Source organism: Diabrotica virgifera, chromosome 1, assembly GCF_917563875.1.
Source record: "Diabrotica virgifera virgifera chromosome 1, PGI_DIABVI_V3a".
Classification (NCBI taxonomy): Eukaryota; Metazoa; Arthropoda; class Insecta; order Coleoptera; family Chrysomelidae; genus Diabrotica; species Diabrotica virgifera.
In genome coordinates, this window is record NC_065443.1 from 192633538 (window position 1) to 192654762 (window position 21225).

At 31.9% G+C, this 21225-nt stretch overlaps 1 protein-coding gene across 2 annotated transcripts in view; it reads right to left on the minus strand.

Annotated features, from left to right (window-relative positions):
• The window catches only part of LOC114334182 (uncharacterized), an 883857-nt gene that overhangs the window by 19376 nt on the left and 843256 nt on the right, over positions 1–21225 (minus strand). The window lies entirely within an intron of this gene.

Below are 21225 nucleotides of genomic sequence, written 5' to 3' on the forward strand. Positions count from 1 at the left end.
TAATTTATTATTCTGGTTGTGATCTTCCGTTATCTCTATATCAGATATCTACTACATGGGCTCTGTTTGTTTGTAAATACTATTAGCAGACACGCTATTATTTGTCCTTCTCTATTTCTAAAAAGATTGGATTATATCTCTCTCTGAGTTGTTTCAGGAATTCATAGCCTCCTGTATTTTTGTTCGTTTTCGTGCCTCCACTTCTTTGTTCTGTATATTTTGTCTCCCTTTCTCCATCCTTCTTCAAATTCTTCGCTATTCTCGGTTCTTTTTCTCTGTCTCTGTTTAAGAAGGGGAAAGCCTTCAGTTGCCTGGAAAGCAAATGTAAGGCACATCATGAGAGATAGAGCCACCAAAGAAGACAAATGAATGGACAGAAAAAGATGGCGGTCGAAATGCGAGAAGCGGCAGAGGCTGTAGGAACCTCGCTTATAGATAGATAGAAAATAATATGATCTATCTGGTTGGTGGTTTTACCATTAATTGAGAGCCATAATATGGCCTTATGGATGTCCCGTATAGGGAAAAAGGTTGAACTTATTATTATTCCCTTGCTAGCAGTGAAGTCTATTAGTGAAGATCCTAAGAACTATTTATGTAATCCTAAACTGAAAAAGGCAAAATGCCGATTATTTCTACCGATTTTTAGAATCCTCCCAGGCGGACCTAGTTTAAACAGATTGCTTATATATTATATGAAGCTTACAATAGATACTATGAAAATATAAAGAGAGCAACATTTCCAGCGTATTATTTTATGTCGGTTATCCAAGCGGTAACGACAAAATATTATGACACTATTGTACAATTCAACGCCAGACTCCTCTGTTAATACCGTGGATTAGTTAGTTTGTATTTATGCACAAAGCGCGTTTGGCAATTACGATCAATCTGAATAGCTAGCATATAAACGGATAAATAAATGATACGTACGGATATAATGTTGAGGGAAATCAAAACTAAATTGATCGGTTCATATGCATGTATTATAGGCCTGGATCCAGCATACCAAAAACAAGTTGATTATTAGTAAGCTGAAAATTTGTAAACAGCTTAACGGTGTCTAGTCTGACAAACTTTGATATATGGTGGAAACACGGCATCTCCAGGCATAGACAGGGAGGAGCTGTTGCGCCCCCCCCCCCTAGAAATTTGCCAAATTAAAAATAGAAAGATTAGAACAAAAAAATAAATAATTAAAAACAAGACAGTGTGATAATGCCGCTAAAATTTCAGTAGTTTAAGAAGAATTAAAACCTGGTTTGCCTTGCACCGAAATTATATACTTGAAAACTAGGAGGATTTCATTATTAAAGTAGTTAACAGATTTCCAAGGAACCCGAGAAGATCATGTTTTAAATAATTTTTACTGGACCAGGGGAAGTTTAAATTGTGAAACAGGTTATAGATTTCGAACATCAGACTACGAAAACGTCCCAAGTATTTTGTCTGAAGAACTTCCAATTGATTTGTTACCCTTACATTAAACTCTCATGCAAAAATCAGACTGCTATTTACTACCAATATTATTCCTGTCATTTGACATGTTCTACGTGTCGGACTTATTAAAAAGCTCAACATATTTGTCGCACAAACTTTTTTCAGATCTTATATAAAGTTTGCTATTGAATAAACTTAAAACCAACCTGCTAGTTTTCACAATCATAAACTGGTCAAAATGACATGTTCCACAATTAAAACTTCCCCTGTTCCATACATTAATAGTTCTTAGGCCCCCATATAAAATTATTATTTATGACCACACCCTTGAAACTTTTTGTGCTTGTTATTTGGGTGGAGTCGGACAAATTTGGAGCTTAGCGCAACATGGCAGTGGGGCGTTTGTCTGTCAAGCGGTCACGAAGTTGTCAATTTTATGCAAGAAAAAAATTTATAACCACATTGGTCATTTTATTTTAATCAATGGTTTTTATCATATAAACAGCGAAAACAATTTTGTCGGACAAAAATATTGGGGCATATGACGCGTCGGACACGCTAAATATGTCAAATTTATGAGAATAATAAATTTATTACCACATGAATAATTTTAACGGTATATATCATAAAACCTTTTCACAATCATGTGGTAACCTTGTCGGACAATTTTCACGGGGCATATGCGCAGTCGGATGCGCCAAAGATGTCAATTTCCTGGAGTTTTTTTATTTATTACCACAGATGTCATTTTTATTTTGTACTGTTCTTTTACATGTGTAATGCATATTGGATCACTTGTCGGACAAAAATAATGGGGCGTTTACCGAGATACAGGGTGTCAAAGTTAAACTTTTTTTTTTATTTATTATTGAATATTTCCTGACAGGTATGAGATATCAACATGAAATTTGGTATGTGGGGGTTTTTTGGGTCGAGAAAACTAAATTCCCTACCAAAAATTATGCATTGCCCAGAAGGCGCCATATACGCCTTTCAGCACTCATTTATTACGTTCAATTTTTTTTATTCCTCACTTTGTATAATTTTGACATTAAAATTTTTATTCTCCTATTAGTTTTACTTGAAAAAGGTATACTTCTTTCATCTCCCTTAACTCAACCGTTTTCGAGATAAACGCATTTTAAATCTGCGATACACCATCATTTTTAGCATAATATCATTGTAGTTAAACCCGAAAAATAACTTAAAACCATAAAATTATCCAAAAATGTATCGCAAATTTCTTCAAATGGAATTTGTGATGCAATGACATAAATTTGAGAACTGGCACAATTATTATGGTATTAAGTTATTTTTCGGGTTTAACTACAATGATATGCTAAAAATGATGGTGTATCGCAGATTTAAAATGCGTTTATCTCGAAAACGGTTGAGTTTAGGGAGATGAAAAAGTATACCTTTTTTAAGTAAAACTAGTAGGAGAATAAAAATTTTAATGTCAAAATTATACAGAGTGAGGGATAAAAAAATTGAACGTAATAAATGAGTGCTGAAAGGCGTATGTGGCGCCCTCTGGGCAATACATAATTTTTGGTAGGGAATTTAGTTTTCTTGACCCAAAAAACCCCCACATACCAAATTTCATGTTGTTATCCCGTACCTGTCAGAAAATATTCAATAATAAATAAAAAAAAAAGTTTAATTTTGAGATCCTGTATCTCAGTTACTATAAACTTTGTACCAAGGTAAGTTGGCTTAAATCGGTCTATTTTAACCTCAGGAACCTGAGGTTAAGCTATGGCCCATTTTATACCAAACACCCTGTATATAAATGAAATGTCTGGAGTTGAATGTATTGTTTCTCGATTCCACGTTAAGATAAATGGTCGCCTTTCTATGATTACCTCTCAAATGATCTAGTGTCCATTGAATGTACACTAGAGTTTTTTTCTATTCGAAATAGAATAAAAAATTATTTTAATGGCCGGTAAATGAACTCGGATTGCTCTATTAAATTTAGCGTCGCAAGCATTACAACTACATAAACCATTTCGGCGATAATGGTCAAATGGATTATACTTTTGGAACTAGATACCTTCTAATCGGTATAACCGATTTTGATCACTAAATATGAGAAGTAGTGTCGGATGCATCCAAGGTCAAGTATGATAACTGAAGGTATTATAGGAACTATTGAGCTTGAAAAACCGTTTTTCCCATAGGAAATATATTTGATCACATTTATGAAGGCTATAACTTAAAAATTCGATAAAATTTTTCCTGATATGAGCTATACACCGTTAGACGCGTCTAGAGTCCTCCTCAGTTATTGGCGCAATTCGTAGGTTGAAATTTTGAGAAATTATCCAAAAACCAAAATTTTCAAAGCTTAGTTTTTCAGTTTTTCAGCTGTACTGAGCCGTGTGTATCTCTGATCCTAACCACTTAGGCACTATTGGAAAGCTTATCTCAAAGCTATTAATTTGGTGTATTTGCGGTTTTCCTGTCTCTCCTTGAACCTAAGGTATGTATGTACCCCCAGAAAACATGCCGTTTTGTACCTACCAACTCCTGTAGCTGGCTTAAGGGTGGTCGAAAGTCACAAGCTACACCGGTTCTGAATCGGCCCTGACCCCTCTTAAAAGATAGAAAAAAAATCAGATCGGTGTAACTTTTCCACAAACATACACACATACAAAACATTTTTCCCTTTTTAAATAGAAATTGAATAAAATTGCTGAGATCGGTAACTTTTGAATAGTATAACCAATTTTCAAAATTAAACATGCATTGGAAAGGTAATGATCAGTACCATAAGAAGCTGTAAAGGTCGGAATTAAATTTTCGAAATTTTTGGGAGTTTTGGGGACGAGAACGAAAAACAGACCCTAAATGGGAAGGGCCGTAAAATCCACACCCTTGGACCAAAATGGATGGTTGACATTTGGATGGGCGAGTTTTTCCCTATACTTTAAGATTGGATTTGGCCCAATTTTTTTTAATTTAGTCACATTTAGAAAATAAAAAATTTCTTGTATATATATATATATATATATATATATATATATATATATATATATATATATATTTATATATATATATATATATATATATATATATATATATATATATATATATATATATATATATATATATATATATATATATATATAGTGTCACAAGTACGGGAACAGCCGCTCTCTGGGATATAAAGAAATAATAAGCATCAAGGAGGCCAAAGCGAACTATAAACAATATTTCTCGGTTAGCTCTACTTAGATCAAACTGAAAATTTGTAGAAATACTCCTTATATTATAAGCGCGTAACGTAGAGAACTTTCCAAAATTTTCGAAAAATTTTCCGAAATTTTCCCTTTTGTCGGATTTTTTTTAACTTCGAAAAAAACTACAGAACGATGTTTGTCATTGTTCGAAGAGTATGTGCACAAACTTTCAGATAAAAATTTTTCCGAAATTTTCCTTATTGTCGGAAATTTTTTTTGAAAATTGTGGGTACAACTCCACGTCATGCCCTTTTAAGTGTTGTACTTAGTGTGTGTGTACCAATTTTCAGCTAAATCGATTCAAAAGTAACCGAGAAAAACTGTTTTAAAATATTATTTCACAACACCTCCTTGTCGATAGCCTAAAATAAGTTTTCTTTCGTTTGCGCCAACATTTTTGTCAGACCATTACATTTTTTGTTTAAGAATATAATTACTTATAACCTACTACTTTTGTCGGAAAAATGGTTGTAAAGATAAGGGATGCACGAACCCAGCACAGTGTCAAAGTATAGTTTATTAATACAAATTAAATTTTTTGTCCGACTTTGGATTTGCCCCAATATTTTTGTCGGACACTTAAATTTTTTGATTTAGAATATAACTACTTATAACCTGATACTTTTGTCGGAAATGTTTTTTTTTTAATTCGAAAAAAAACTATAGAACGACGTTTGTCATTGTTCAAGGAGTATGTACACAAATTATCAGATCAAAATTTTTCTAAAATTTTCCCCATTGTCGGAAAATTTTTTAAGAAAATTTCGAGTACTGCTCTTTGTCATACCTTTTTAAATGTTTTACTTAGCGTGTGTACCTATTTTCAGCTAAATGGGTTCAAAAATAACCGAGAAAAATTGTTTTAAAATTTTTTTTGATAATACCTCCTCGTCGATAGCCTAAAAACATTAAGTTTTCTGTTCGTTTGCCCCAAATTTTTGTCAGACAATTACATTTTTCGTTTAAGAATATAATTACTTGTAACTTACTACTTTTGTCGGAAAAATGGTTGTAAAGATAAGGGATTAACGAACCCAGCATAGTTTCAAAGTATAGTTTATTAATAAAGAATTAAGTTTTCTGTTCGTTTGCCCCAACATTTTTATAATCAAGTATATTCAAATGGGAAATAAGCCACAATTTTACCTAAAAATGATTTTATTAACGTTTCGACGCCCAAGTCGGGTGTCGTTGTCAAAATACAAAATAATACTAAATAAACAAAAATGTTGTTGCTTAGTAAAAAATTCATCTAATAATTTATTTAATCTGACTCATTTATATCGGCAATTCAGACACAACCAACATTTTTGTCAGACAATTACATTTTTTGTTTAAGAATATAATTATTTGTAACTTACTACTTTTGTCGGAAAAATGGTTGTAAAGGTAAGGGATGCACGAACCCAGCATATTGTCAAAGTATAGTTTATTAATAAAAATTAAATTTTTTGTCCGACTTTGGATTTGCCCAATATTTTTGTCGAACACTTAGATTTTTTGATTTAGAATATAACTACGTACTTATAACCTGATACTTTTGTCGAAAATATTTTTTTTAACTCAAAAAAAAAACTATCGAACAACGTTTGTCGTTGTTCAAGGAGTATGTACACAAATTATCAGATCACAATTTTTCTAAAATTTTCCCTGTCAGAAAATTTTTTAAGAAAATTTTGGATACAGCTCTTCGTCATACCTTTTTAAATGTTTTACTTAGCATGTGTACCTATTTTCAGCTAAATGGATTCAAAAATATCCGAGAAAAACTGTTTTAAATTTTTTTTGATAATACCTCCTCGTCGATAGCCTAAAAGAATTAAGTTTTCTGTTCGTTTGCCCCAACATTTTTGTCAGAAAATTACATTTTTTGTTTAAGAATATAATTATTTGTAACTTACTACTTTTGTCGGAAAAATGGTTGTAAAGGTAAGGGATGCACGAACCCAGCATATTGTCAAAGTATAGTTTGTTAATAAAAATTAAATTTTTTGTCCGACTTTGGATTTGCCCCAATATTTTTGTCGAACACTTGGATTTTCCGATTTAGAATATAACTACATACTTATAACCTGATATTTTGTCGGAAATGTTTTTTTTAATTCGAAAAAAAAACTATAGAACGACGTTTGTCGTTGTTCAAGGAGTATGTACACAAATTATCAGATCACAATTTTTCTAAAATTTTCCCTATTGTCAGAAAATTTTTTAAGAAAATTTTGGGTACAGCTCTTCGTCATACCTTTTTAAATGTTTTACTTAGCATGTGTACCTATTTTCAGCTAAATGGATTCAAAAATATCCGAGAAAAACTGTTTTAAATTTTTTTTTGATAATACCTCCTCGTCGATAGCCTAAAAGAATTAAGTTTTCTGTTCGTTTGCCCCAACATTTTTGTCAGACAATTACATTTTTTGTTTGTATATAATTACTTGTAACTTACTACTTTTGTCGGAAAAATAGTTCTAAAGATAAGGGATGCACGAACCCAGCATAGTGTCAAAGTATAGTTTATTAATAAAAATTAAATTTTTTGTCCGAGTTTGGATTTGCCCCAATATTTTTGTCGGACACTTTTTGGTTTAGAATATAACTACTTATAACCTGATAGTTTTGTCGGAAACTTTTTTTTTTAATTCGAAAAAAAAAACTGTAGAACGACGATTGTCATTGTTCAAGGAGTATGTACACAAAATATCAGATCAAAATTTTTCTAAAATTTTCCCCATTGTCGGAAAATTTTTTAAGAAAATTTTGAGTACTGCTCTTTGTCATACTTTCTAAATGTTTTACTTAGCGTGTGTACCTATTTTCAGCTAGATGGATTCAAAAATAACCGAGAAAAACTGTTTTAAAATTTTTTTTGATAATACTTCCTCGTCGATAGCCTAAAAGAATTAAGTTTTCTGTTCGCTTGCCCCAACATTTTTGTCAGAGAATTACATTTCTTGTTTAAGAATATAATTATTTGTAACTTACTACTTTTGTCGGAAAAATGGTTGTAAAGGTAAGGGATGCACGAACCCAGCATATTGTCAAACTATATTTTATTAATAAAAATTAAATTTTTTGTCCGACTTTGGATTTGCCCCAATATTTTTGTCGGACAATTAGATTTTTTGATTTAGAATATAACTACTTATAACCAGATATTTTGTCGGAAATGTTTTTTTTTAAATTCGAGGAAATAACTATAGAACGACGTTTGTCTTTGTTCGAGGAGTATGTACACAAATTATCAGATCACAATTTTTCTAATATTTTCCGTATTGTCGGAAAATTTTTTAAGAAAATTTTGGGGACAGCTCTTCGTCATACCCTTTTAAATGTTTTACTTAGTGTGTGTACCTATTTTCAGCTAAACGGATTCAAAAATAACCGAGAAAAAATCTGTTTTACAATTTTTTTTGAAAATACCTCCTCGTCGATAGCCTAAACGAATTAGGTTTTCTGTTCGTTTGCCCCAACATTTTTGTCAGACAATTACATTTTTTGTTTAAGAATATAATTTTTTGCAACTTACTAAGTTTGTCGAAAAAATGGTTGTTAAGATAAGGGATGCACGAACCCAGGATATTGTCAAAGTATAGTTTATTAATTAAAATTAAATTTTTTGCCCGATTTTGGATTTGCCCCAATATTTTTGTCGGACACTTAGATTTTTTGATTTAGAATATAACTACATACTTATAACCTGACACTTTTGTCGGAAATGTTTTTTTTTTAATTCGAAAAAACTATAGAACGACGTTTGTCGTTGTTCAAAGAGTATGTACACAAATTATTAGATCATAATTTTTCTAAAATTTTCCCTATTGTCGGAAAAGTTTTTAAGACAATTTTGGGTACAGCTCTTCGTCATACCTTTTTAAATGTTTTACTTACCGTGTGTACCTATTTTCAGCTAAATGTATTCAAAAATAACCGAGAAAAACTGTTTTAAATTTTTTTTTTGATAATACCTCCTCGTCGATAGCCTAAAGAATTAAGTTTTCTGTTCGTTTGCCCCAACATTTTTGTCAGACAATTACATTTTTTGTTTAAGAATATAATTACTTTTTACTTACTACTTTTGTCGGAAAAATGGTTGTAAAGATAAGAGATTAACGAACCCAGCATTGTTTCAAAGTATAGTTTATTAATAAAAATTAAATTTTTTGTCCGACTTTGGATTTGCCCCAATATTTTTGTCGGACACTTAGATTTTTTGATTTAGAATATAACTACTTATAACCTGATACTTTTGTCGGAAATATTTCTTTTTAATTCGAAAAAAAACTATAGAACGACGTTTGTCGTTGTTCAAGGAGTATGTACACAAATTATCAGAGTACAATTTTTCTAAAATTTTCCCTATTGTTGGAAAATTTTTTAAGAAAATTTTGGGTACAGGTCTTCGTCATACCTTTTTAACGGTTTTACTTAGCGTGTGTACCTATTTTCAGCTAAATAGATTCAAAATAACCGAGAAAATCTGTTTTAATTTTTTTTTATAATACCTCCTCGTCGATAGCCTAAAAGAAATAAGTTTTCTGTTCGTTTGCCCCAACATTTTTGTCAGACAATTACATTTTTTGTTTAAGAATATAATTACTTGTAACTTTCTACTTTTGTAGGAAAAATGGTTGTAAAGATAAGGGATGTACGAACCCAGCATAGTTTAAAAGTATAGTGTAGCAATAAAAATTAAATTTTTTGCCCGACTGTCGATTTGCCCCAATATTTTTGTCCGTCACTTTGATTTTTTGATTCAGAATATAACTACTTATAACCTGATACTTTTGTCGGAAATGTTTTTTTTTAATTCGGGAAAAAACTATAGAACGACGTTTGTCGTTTTTCAAGGAGTATGTACACAAATTATCAGATAAAAATTTTTCTAAAATTTTCCCCATTCTCGGAAAATTTTTTAAGAAAATTTTGAGTACTGCTCTTTGTCATACCTTTTTAAATGTTTTACTTAGCGTGTGTACCTATTTTCAGCTAAATGGGTTCAAAAATAACCTAGGAAAACTGTTTTAAAATTTTTTTTGACAATACCTCCTCGTTAATAGCCTAAATGAATTAAGTTTTCTGTTCGTTTGCCGCAACATTTTTGTCAGACAATTACATTTTTTGTTTAAGAATATAATTATTTGTAACTTACTACTTTTGTCGGAAAAATGGTTGTAAAAATCAGGGATGCACGAACCCAGCATAGTGTCAAAGTATAGTGTATTAATAAAAATTAATTTTTTTGTCCGACTTTGGATTTGCCCCAATATTTTTGTCGGACACTTAGATTTTTTGATTTAGAATATAACTACTTATAACTTGATACTTTTATCGGAAATATTTTTTTTTAATTCCAAAAAAAACTATAGAACGACGTTTGTCATTGTTCAAGGAGTATGTACACAAATTATCAGATCAAAATTTTTCTAAAATTTTCCCTATTGTCGGAAAATTTTTTTAAAAAAAATTTGGGTACAGCTCTTCGTCATACCTTTTTAAATATTTTACTTAGCGTGTGTACCTATTTTGAGCTAAATGGATTCAAAAATAACCGAGAAAAACTGTTTTAAAATTTTTTTGATAATACCTCCTCGTCGATAGCCTAAAAGAATTAAGTTTTCTGTTCGTTTGCCCCAACATTTTTGTCAGAAAATTACATTTTTTGTTTAAGAATATAATTACTTGTAACTTACTACTTTTGTCCGAAAAATGGTCGTAAAGATAAGGGATGTACGAACCCAGCATGGTGAAAAAGTATAGTTTACCAATAAAAATTAAATTTTTTGTCCGGCTGTCGATTTGCCCCAATATTTTTGTCCGACACTTTGATTTTTTGTTTAAGAATATAATTACTTATAACCTACTAATCTTGTCGGAAAAATGGTAATAAATAGAAAAATTTCAGGAAATTGAAATCTTCGGCGCATCCGACTGCTCATAATATGCCCCGTGAAAATTGTCCGACAAGGTTACCACATTATTGGAAAAAGGTTTTATGGTAGATTCAGTTCAAATTATCCATGTGGTAATAAATTTATTTTTTTCATCAATTTGACATATTTAGCGTGTCCGACACGTCATATGCCCAATAATTTTGTCTGACAAATTTGTTTTCGCTGTTTATATGATAAAAACCATTGATTAAAATAAAATGAACGATGTGGTTATAAATTTTTTTCTTGCATAAAATTGTCAACTTCGTCACCGCTTGACAGACAAACGTCCCATAATGCGCCAAGCTCCAAATTTGTTCGACTCCACCCAAATAACAAGTACAAAAAGTTTAAACGGTGTGGTCATAAATAAAAAATTTTATATGTGGGCCGAAGGCCTATAAAGTTTCTCCGAGTAGACACCGTTAAGCTATTAACAAATTTTCAGCTTGCTATTAATCAACTTATTTTGGTACGCAGGATCCAGGCCTATTACTATGACGTGAACGGCAGTATTTCATTGTTGTTTTTTTGTTAGATTAGTAAACGTTGAAATTGCTGAAATTTTAATTAAAGTTTTTATACATTTTAAAAATATTGTTATTTTTGTATTGGTATATTTATTTTTTTTTTTAGGAATCAACACTGGTTAATTCGAGGCTTGTTCACTTTAAACCCATATTTGGCATAGGAAAAATTTACTGGCAAATATACTATTATTATGTACAAATGTACACATAATAACAACTACAATTTGTATTACTGCACATTTCCATTGTTTTACGAAATAATGTGTACCCTCCTTAAAAATTTATTGTGGCTGTTACTCGAAGAATTCTTTTACGATATTTTGCAGTTCTTCGTTCGACCAAAGAATACTGCATGCAACAAGAAGCGAAAGCTTAGACTATTTAAGAATCCAAATTTCTTTGCGCATGTGCGATGCGCCATGTTTGATGTTTGATCTTTGATCACACTCAAGGTAACGACTGCTTATCATAGTGCATTGTGTTTGTGACAGTTTGTTTGTGTGAATATTTTCGTGTTGTTTGGTGTTTTCATATATTTTATAATTGTTGAAAAAAGTATAATAATATTAAAAATTGTTAAAGGAAACTATAATTGTGATGGCTGCACGCAAAGGTAGAATTTCTTCTTGTTGGATGGAGTATTCTTTGGTTCGACTGAAAACGATTACTTTTTCAAAGGCCCAAACGTGTGAAAATCGCCAGTACATAAAGCAAGGCTATAATATAATGGATGCTCCAGTGCCCTCTGTTTCATTCATCGCAGATTTATATCGAGCTTTTTCAAATTTTGATTATACAGGTTTGTACCTGTTTTATAGGTTTTGAAAAAGCGTTCGACCGGGTGCAGCACAGGATCTTGATAGAGGAATTGAACGACATCGGAATCGACAAAAGAGATTTTAAAATTATAGAAGCTATTTATTAGAATCAGATAACAATCATAACGACCAATGGTAACAGGTCAAGGCCAATTGAAATAAAACCAGGTATCGGTAGGGTTATGTGCTATCACCGATACTGTTTAACGTCTCCTCTAAGGTAATATTTGCGAACGCTCTTTTAATGACTGATTTGGATCATAGTCTCCAGATACTGTAAATAGGGTTACTAATGCCTGGTTGCACCAACAAATCTTAAGATCCAGCTTAGCCCAGCTCAGTTTATAGATAGGGCCGCTTTAAGTCTCACTTATTCTGCACCATAATTTTCAACTCTTATTTATGCAATCCACGTAGCAATCCATTGTGGCAAGCTGAAAATTGATCTAAGACTCAATGGTGCAACGCGTATGTTTCGTAAGCTGAGCTTAAGGCACGTCTTAAGCTTAAGATCTTCAGGCATAAGAGTTGTGAAAAAATGGTGATGAAGATCAATACTGCGAAAAGGTAAAAGATTTGAAAAATTGTTTAATTAATAGCTTGTAAGTTGATAAAAGCTACATTTTAAAATTATTTTGAAATATACAGGGTGTTCCTATAAATGGCGGCGTATCAAAGTTATATTTTTTCTTATGGAATACCCTGTATTTTATTGCATTTTTTAATTGTCCGCAAAAAAATAAGATATAGTTTCATAAGGCTTCCCTATACCTATGTACAGAGTGTTCTGAGTTATGTTGACTTTTCTTAAAATGTAAAGTTTTTAAAGAAGGCTTATGCTCAAGTTATTTAATAAATTATAAAAATATTACTTTTACATCTAAATTGTTGGATATTGGTTGAATGTATTTCATGATTAATTATTACACATTTGTCTACAGGGAGTTTAAAATTTACAGTTTCATTATTGAACTATTCAATGTGTCATATGATGCTTATTTTAAACAGAACACCATGTATATTAATAAATAATTATACTTAACAAATTTACCTCTTTCGAATGGTGTATGGACGTCCTATACCTAGGTCACATAGTTTTTGCGTAATTTACAATTATTTAGATTCTTAATCTGTAAATCGATTTTAAAACAAAAGATGAAGTTATTTAATGTCATTGTATGACATTGTCATTTTATGACAATACGGTCTGGTAACTATCTTATAATTACTGCATTCCATGATTGATTATTACACATTTATTTACAGGGTGTTCAAAATTTACAGTTTCATTATTAGATTATTCAATGTAGCATAATATGAGGGTTATTTTATTAGAACACCATGTATATTAATCACTGATTATACTAAACACAGGTTCCTCTTTCGAATGGTATATAGATGTTCTATAACTAGGAGTCATAGTTTTTGCGTTATTTACAATTTTCTTAAACGGTACATCGATTTTCAAAATATTTATAGTCACTCTCAATTTTTAAACCCATCATCTTGGCATAGTTTTGTTATAGAGTGTAGTTTTAAATAAAAATATGTAGCGTTTTTCAAAAGCGTTTGAAATTCTTAATTTCATAAAAATATTATCTGAAATAGTAGGGTACGAAGTGTAGCATTTACAATATTTTTAATATAACCCCATTTTAAAAAATTCGTCTTGGTCAATCCTGGTGACCTAGGTGGCCAAATATATTGGCCGAATATATCTATCCATTTATTTCTAAATTTTATGTTGAGGTTGTTCTTAACATCACGTCAAAAGTAAGAAGGAACTCCGTCTTCTTGGAGCCACATGTTTGCTCGCACGCTAAGTGGAAGGTTTTAAGATGGATCCAAGAAACTTGTTTTAAGAAATTTAAAAAAGTTGCTCCATTCAGATTTTCGTAAAAAAATATGGGTCACGAATCTCGATCAAGTAAGTACTCGCTCAGAATACTGCCCCAAACATTAACACTTCATCGATGTTGGCGATCAACAGTAAAATGTTTGTTTACTGTATCATAATAAAATGAAAGCTATGTCTATTAACTAGACGATTATTATGAAAAGTAGGTAGATTTGTCTGTACACAATACATTCTTAAAAAAATCAGGATTTTCTCCAAAATTCTAAAGTCTATAAACGAAAAGTCAACCGTTCCTGTTCTGTCTAATAGAATAGAACACAATAGAAATATGCTTTATTGCCATGAAAAATTTTACAATTTAATCGACAAAGCTTATAAATAGTAAAAAAAAACAAAACAGTAACAATCCAATTTACTAAAATTACATAAATCGTCAATATATTTAAATAATAATAATAATGAAGTTAAAACAGAAATAGTCAATTGCAAAAATTTAAATAAATTGCAAATGCATAGTGTACCTAATAATTAATAAAAAAGGTTTAAAAGTTAAAAAGTTAAAAAGTTAAGCTGCTGCATATGACACCCAAATATAGATAAAAAAATAATAAAAATACTACTTGTGCAAATAGGGTACTGTAATTTCTTAGTTATTGACTAAAAAAATCTTCTACTGAATAATATGGTCTTTCAGACAGGTAGGCTTTTTTCAGTTTAAGGAATTTGTGGAAAGATGGTGCCGATTTTAGTTGTAGGGGGAAAGGTCTAATGCTGGTGTAGTGGAGTTTTATACGGATGATAGTGGTTCTTCTTATGTATTCTACATACACTCGTTTGGCTGATTTCCAATTGACTCGAAATTTTTCACGTACTAGTATTTGGGTTTTCCGTAACAGAAAGCAGGACATCAAGTTCGTTGACGTCATCAAAAATAAAGGGTTTATTTTTATTTAACTTTTCGTACCTATGCAACATCACCAGTAGCACGGAATCTATCGAGAAATCTCTCAAAAACGTCCTTTTTGGGTCTCTTCTATCAGGATACTTTTAAATAGCTTTTAAGGCGTAAACTTTAGAAGCTAAGAGACAAGTTTAAAAATATTCCCCAATGAAGAGTGGCATGTCTACTTAGTGTTGCCAGGTCCGATTTGTTTTTAGTCGGTACATAAGCAAAAACAAATCGGGATTTATGGTTGTAGATCAGGACAAATAAACAACAATAGCTCAGTAAATCACCGTTTTGTAGTGTAATTTTCAGAGTCAACTCCGAATTGCATGAAAATCTGGTTTTAGGTTTTACTTACTGTTCACTTCAAAGTTGACCGTTGGTTGCTTTTACTTGGGGGATGGCAGATGCAGTTACCCATTCTCGGGGGTAAAAAAACGCGCGTTTAAAGTAAGTCCTAAAATGGATCAACTGACTAACTCTATAAAACTTTTGTTCTATATAATTTTTAAACTCAATACTTAAACTCAATATTTAAAGTCAATAGTTTTCAAATAATTTTATCGAAAAAAAATATCCATAGCAAAAATGTAGCTTTTAAAAAAGCAAAAAAATTGTATGTTCAGAAAGTGTGTAAAACCAGTAAAAGCAAAGTTGTAGGCTCATCAAAAATACGTTCTTATTCGTGAAATTCCAAATCGAATTTTTCAACTTGAAATAACCAAAAAATTAAGCAATTTTCGTGCAAAATAATTCGTCACCGTTTTACCATTTACTTTATATGTGTATGTTTATACGACCTGTAAGGTTTACCGGTTGGGACTGCTTAATTTTTTAAAAAAATTGGTTTTATAGTAAAAAAAATTTTCCTAAAATATTGGAAAATGCCAGCTTTCAAAATAACTTAAAAAGTATTAGGGATACTAAAAATCTCAAGGAGTAAAAAGTAGGTAGGTTTTGCTTTTATAAATATGATAAATTCCTTTTGTTTTTCTGTTAGACAAAAATTGGTTCAAATATGGCTGTTCATATTTTGCATACACTCGTGATTAGTTACTCGTTCAGGCCCTTTCAATCATGTAAAAAATACATAAGTAAAGTAAATTGTTTGTAAAGCGGTAACGATTAATTTCATTTGGGGTGCTAAGTAGGGGGAGATTTTCACGATTTTATTACCAAAAAAAAGATGTCAACTTGATTTTGAGCATAACCCTCTTAGTCTTGATGCTAGAAACTTTTTTAAAATATAAAAATAAAGCTTTAAAGTAAAATAGTTTTAATTGGTTTTTACCGAAAAGAGCTTGATTTCTTGGTTATTTCATGTTGAAATATTTTATTTGAAATGTGACGACTAAGAACGTATTTTTCATGAGCTACAACTTTGCATTTTCAGAGAACTATAGATTTTACGAGTTCACAGTTTTTTTTTAATTTTATTTTTATATTATGCTACATTTTTGCTAAGAATATATTTTTCGATCAAATACTTACTTTTTGAGTTATTTCTGAAAATCACCTGAAAACGTGATTTTTTTGTCGAAAAATAGACATCTTCAATCGTAAATAACTCGAAAAGTATTAACTAAGTTAAAATTCTATAGAAGTAAAATTGCTTAGAGTCAGTCAATTTATCCATCTCCGGACTTATTTTAAAACACGCGGTTTTTCACCCCCCAAGAAGGGGTGACTGTCACTTCCCGAGTAAAAGCAACCAACGGCATAAGCCATTAAAATTTTGATGCAATTCGGAGTTGATCCTGAAAATTACACGGCATCGCCGTATTTCCAGTTAATTTACTGGGCTACAAGGTGTTTCTATAATCTGTATTTAATCCTACATAATAATAATAATCAGGCGAAATTACAAAAAAAAATCGTAGATTAAGTAAATTATTTATTTTTTATTAAAATTATATTTTTCATTCGAATTTGCCGCTTTTTGGAGTGCCTTGTTTTTATAACATAGTTATAAAATTCACTGCAAGTCCTCCTGAAATTGGTTTTCGTGGGTGAAAATCGGGACATTTAGTGTCCCGATCAGGTACAAATCGGTACGGTCCTCGGAACACTGAAAATCGGGACGTCCCGCGCAAATCGGGACACCTGGTAACGCTATGTCTACTCTTTCATAGATAGCGTGATTATTCATTTTTAGGAACAATTAAATTTGAATGTAATTGGCTCTGCCAAAGCCATTTTTAGGTAAAACAATTTTGAATATCATACACGGTTGTTTATAATTTTGATGATTACCAGACCGTACTGTCATAAACTTACAATGTCATACAACGACATTAATTAACTACATCTTTTGTTTTAAAATCGATTTACAGATTAAGAATTTAAATAATTGTAAATTACGCAAAAACTATGACACCTAGGTATAAGACATCCATATACCATTCAAAAGAGGTAAATTTGTTTAGTATAATAATTATTTATTAATATACATGGTGTTCTATTTAAAATAAGCATCATATGACACATTGAATAGTTTAATAATGAAACTGTAAATTTTGAACACCCTGTAGACAAATGTGTAATAATTAGTCATGGAATACATTCAACCAATATCCAACTATTTAGATGTAAAAGTAATGTTTTTATTATTTCTTAAATAACTTAATAAGCCTTCTTTTAAAACTTTACATTTTAAGAAAAGTCAACATAACTCAGAACACTCTGTACATAGGTATAGGGAAGCCTTATGAAACTACACCTTATTTTTTGCGGAAAATTAAAAAATACAATAAAATACAGGGTGTTCCATAAGAAAAAATATATCTTTGACCCGCCGCCATTTATTGGGACACCCTGTATATTTCAAAATAATTTTAAAATGTAGCTTTTACCAACTTGCAAACTATTCAATTTAAATTTTTTTCGAATCTTTTACCATTTCGCTGTAATCTTCCGTCCCGTTAGTGGTGATTCACCCTGTATATTAATATACAGCGTGTCTACTTAAGTTGGAAACATATGGGAAACTTTTTTATTATTGATTTTACGAAAAAAAGTTATTCTTTATAAAAAGTTCTGCATGCCCCAAAACCTAAGATTCAATCATCCGATATCAAATTTTCTGAATATTATACGAGGTATGTCAAAAAATATGAATTTCGATCAAGGGTAAAGTACCTTTATTTATCTCAATATCGAAAGTTCTTATGATAAAAAGTTGTTTGGAATTAAAAACTAAGATCAAATATGCAATTACATGCTTCTAGTTGAAAAAAAATTGTTTCTCAAATTTATGGATACCCAACATCGTTTTTAATTATTGCAAATATGATAACTCGTTTGTTATTCATTTTACGAAAAAAAGTTATTCTTCATAAAAAGCTTTGCAGGGTCTAAAATCTAAGACACAACCATGATATATCAACTTTTATTAATTTTATACGAGGTGTGTCAAAAAATATGAAATTCGCTCAAGATTATAGTACCTTTATATTTCACAATATTTCAAATAGAAGGATGTAATTGCATATTGAAATATAGTTTTTAATTCTAAACAACTTTTTTAATAGCCGTTTTCAATATTGTAAAAAATAAAGGTACTTTACTCTTGAGTGAAATTCAAATTTTTTGACATACCTCGTATAAAATTAATAAAATGTGATATCTGATGGTTGCATCTTCGGTCTTAGGACATACAGAGCTTTTTATAAAGAATACCTTTTTTTCGTAAAAGTAATAATAAAAGAGTTATCGTATGTGTAATAAATAAAAACGAAGTTAGTGTCAATAAATTTGAGAAAAAATTGGAAAATATTTTTTCCAATTAGAAGCATGTAATTGCATATTTGATCTTAGTTTTTGTTTCCAAACAACTTTTCATAATAAGAATTTTCGATAATTTAAGAGAAATAAAGGTTGAGGATACGTAAACGAATACAAATGTCTTGACTGCTGGTTCAACAATCAACTTTCAACTTGACTATAAACAAGAGGTAAGAGCGAGAATAGAGGTATCCCGACAAGTCTTTATCAAAATGAAAACCTTATTTTGTAACAGTAGCATTAATATCAGCCTTAGATGTCGTTTTCTGTATTACTATCTGTGGTCAATACTTTTGTCTATAACAGAGACCTGGACACTGAACATAACGCTGATAAATATGTTAGAAGCCTTTCAGGTCTGGCTTTACAGAAGAATCTTAATAATACCATGGAAAACCCACACCTTCAACGAAAATGTTTTGAGAAGTATAGGAACAGATAGGCAGCTCCTAAAGGTCATCAAAATTAGAAAAGCTACCTGGAAAACATAATGAGAAACGAAAAGTACCGCCTAGTGCAACTGATCCGTAGGCGCCAGCTTTCATGGCTTAGAAATATCAGAGATTGGACCGGCCTTGATTCATCATCTTTGTTTAGAGCCGCATTGGACAGAGACAGATTTGCCAGTAAAGCCGCTAACCTCAACTAAAGGAGACAACACCACAATAAGAAGAAACTACTACCTCCTGTTGAGGTAGCACATTTCCCCACGTTTAACTTGATATATAAAAAAATCTTTTAATTGCAATATTCAGTATTGACAAAGCACAAAATATAAGGAATCCACCTCGTATTAACCTTTTAGCTACTAACAAAAACTAATCCGTTGATAAAATTTCTCCCATAAGTTTGCTCACCTAAAGTATTCTCGATGTGGGGATGTTGAGTCATGTCCATTCCGGAGAAATGAACGAAACCTCTGGAACAAGGCACGTTGAGCCGCGTTAGCTCGATAACGAGACCGTGTCCGTTGATCTTCTGGGATGGAAACCTCACTCTGCACTCGGCTGGCGTATGCGGAAAGTCTCAGTGTGATACGTCGGACGGTTCCTGAGATAAGGCCGAGAGCCATTCTTATTGGGACACCCGGTACATAACTATATTTTCCTTTAATTTTTGCATTGAGTGAAACGTTATTTTTAAGCAGTTACTTATTTTATGTTTTTCCTTATATAAATATTTGATATAAAGGATTAAAATACGCAATCCGTTATGGCTTGCAAATTGTAGAAGCCTCGGAGGTGTAACCAGAGAAGGTTCCCATTGTTTTCAGTCTGGTGAGATATAGAGTAACATTATGTTGTTTTATATGCCATTAGATTGAAAACTTAGTCTTTTGCTAGCAGTTGCCGCTAGGGCATCTATGCCATTTCGTTCGTTGCAATCCGTGACTGCAAGCCGGGGTTTGTTTTGGTTGGATCAGAGAGAGCAGCATATGTGCCTCCTGATGAGAGACTGATAAGTTTAGAAACCGGTAGAGGTGCTTGCTGCACCCTCTGATTGGACTAAAATATGGTGCGGCTGTATTTTCGTTTTGCAACGAAATTGAAAATGGTTATTCATTTTTGATTTACATGTTTACTCTGATTGGAGTACGAAGGGAACCATTCTCGTTGGAACTTTACCGCGCTGAGCAGATGGGACGTGAAATATAAATTGTAGAATTCCCTCATCTTCCTTAGTCTCAGCATCCGTTATGGCTTGCAAATTGTAGAAGCCTCGAAGGTGTAACCAGAGAAGGTTCCCATTGTTTTCAGTCTAGTGGGATGTAGAGTAACATTATGTTGTTTTATATGTTATAAGATTGAAAACTTAGTCTTTTGCTAGCAGATTCCGCTAAGGCATCTATGCCATTTCGTTCGCTGCAATCCGTGACTGCACGCCGGGGTTTGTTTTGGTTGGATCAGAGAGAGCAGCATATGTGCCTCCTGATGAGAGACTAATAAGTTTCGAAACCGATAGAGGTGCTTGCTGCACTCTCTGATTGGACTGGAATATGGTGCGGCTGTATTTTTGTTTTGCAACGAAATTGAAAATGGTTATTCATTTTTGATTTACATGTTTACTCTGATTGGAGTACGAAGGGAACCATTCTCGTTGGAACTTTACCGCGCTGAGCAGATGGGACGTGAATTATAAATTGTAGAATTCCCTCATCGTCCTTGGTCTCAGCATCCGTTATGGCTTACAAATTGTAGAAGGCTCGGAGGTGTAACCAGAGAAGGTTCCCATTGTTTTCAGTCTGGTAGGATGTAGAGTAACATTATGATGTTTTATATGCCATTAGATTGAAAACTTAGTCTTTTGCTAGCAGTTGCCGCTAGGGCCTCTATGCCATTTCGTTCGTTGCAATCCGTGACTGCACGCCGGGGATTGTTTTGGTTCGATCAGAGAGAGCAGCATATGTGCCTCCTGATGAGAGACTAATAAGTTTCGAAACCGGTAGAGGTGCTTGCTGCACTCTCTGATTGGACTAGAATATGGTCCGGCTGTATTTTCGTTTTGCAACGAAATTGAAAATGGTTATTCATTTTTTAATTAAAATACGATTTCGACCAGTAAGGTCTTGAAAAGTAATGCACCGCTTTTGGGCCCTTTTACGAAATCGTAGTAGTAGAGGAACTGTGGATGCCAAATTTTCAGTTACTAAAACGTCATTGGGACCTATTGGGTTGTGA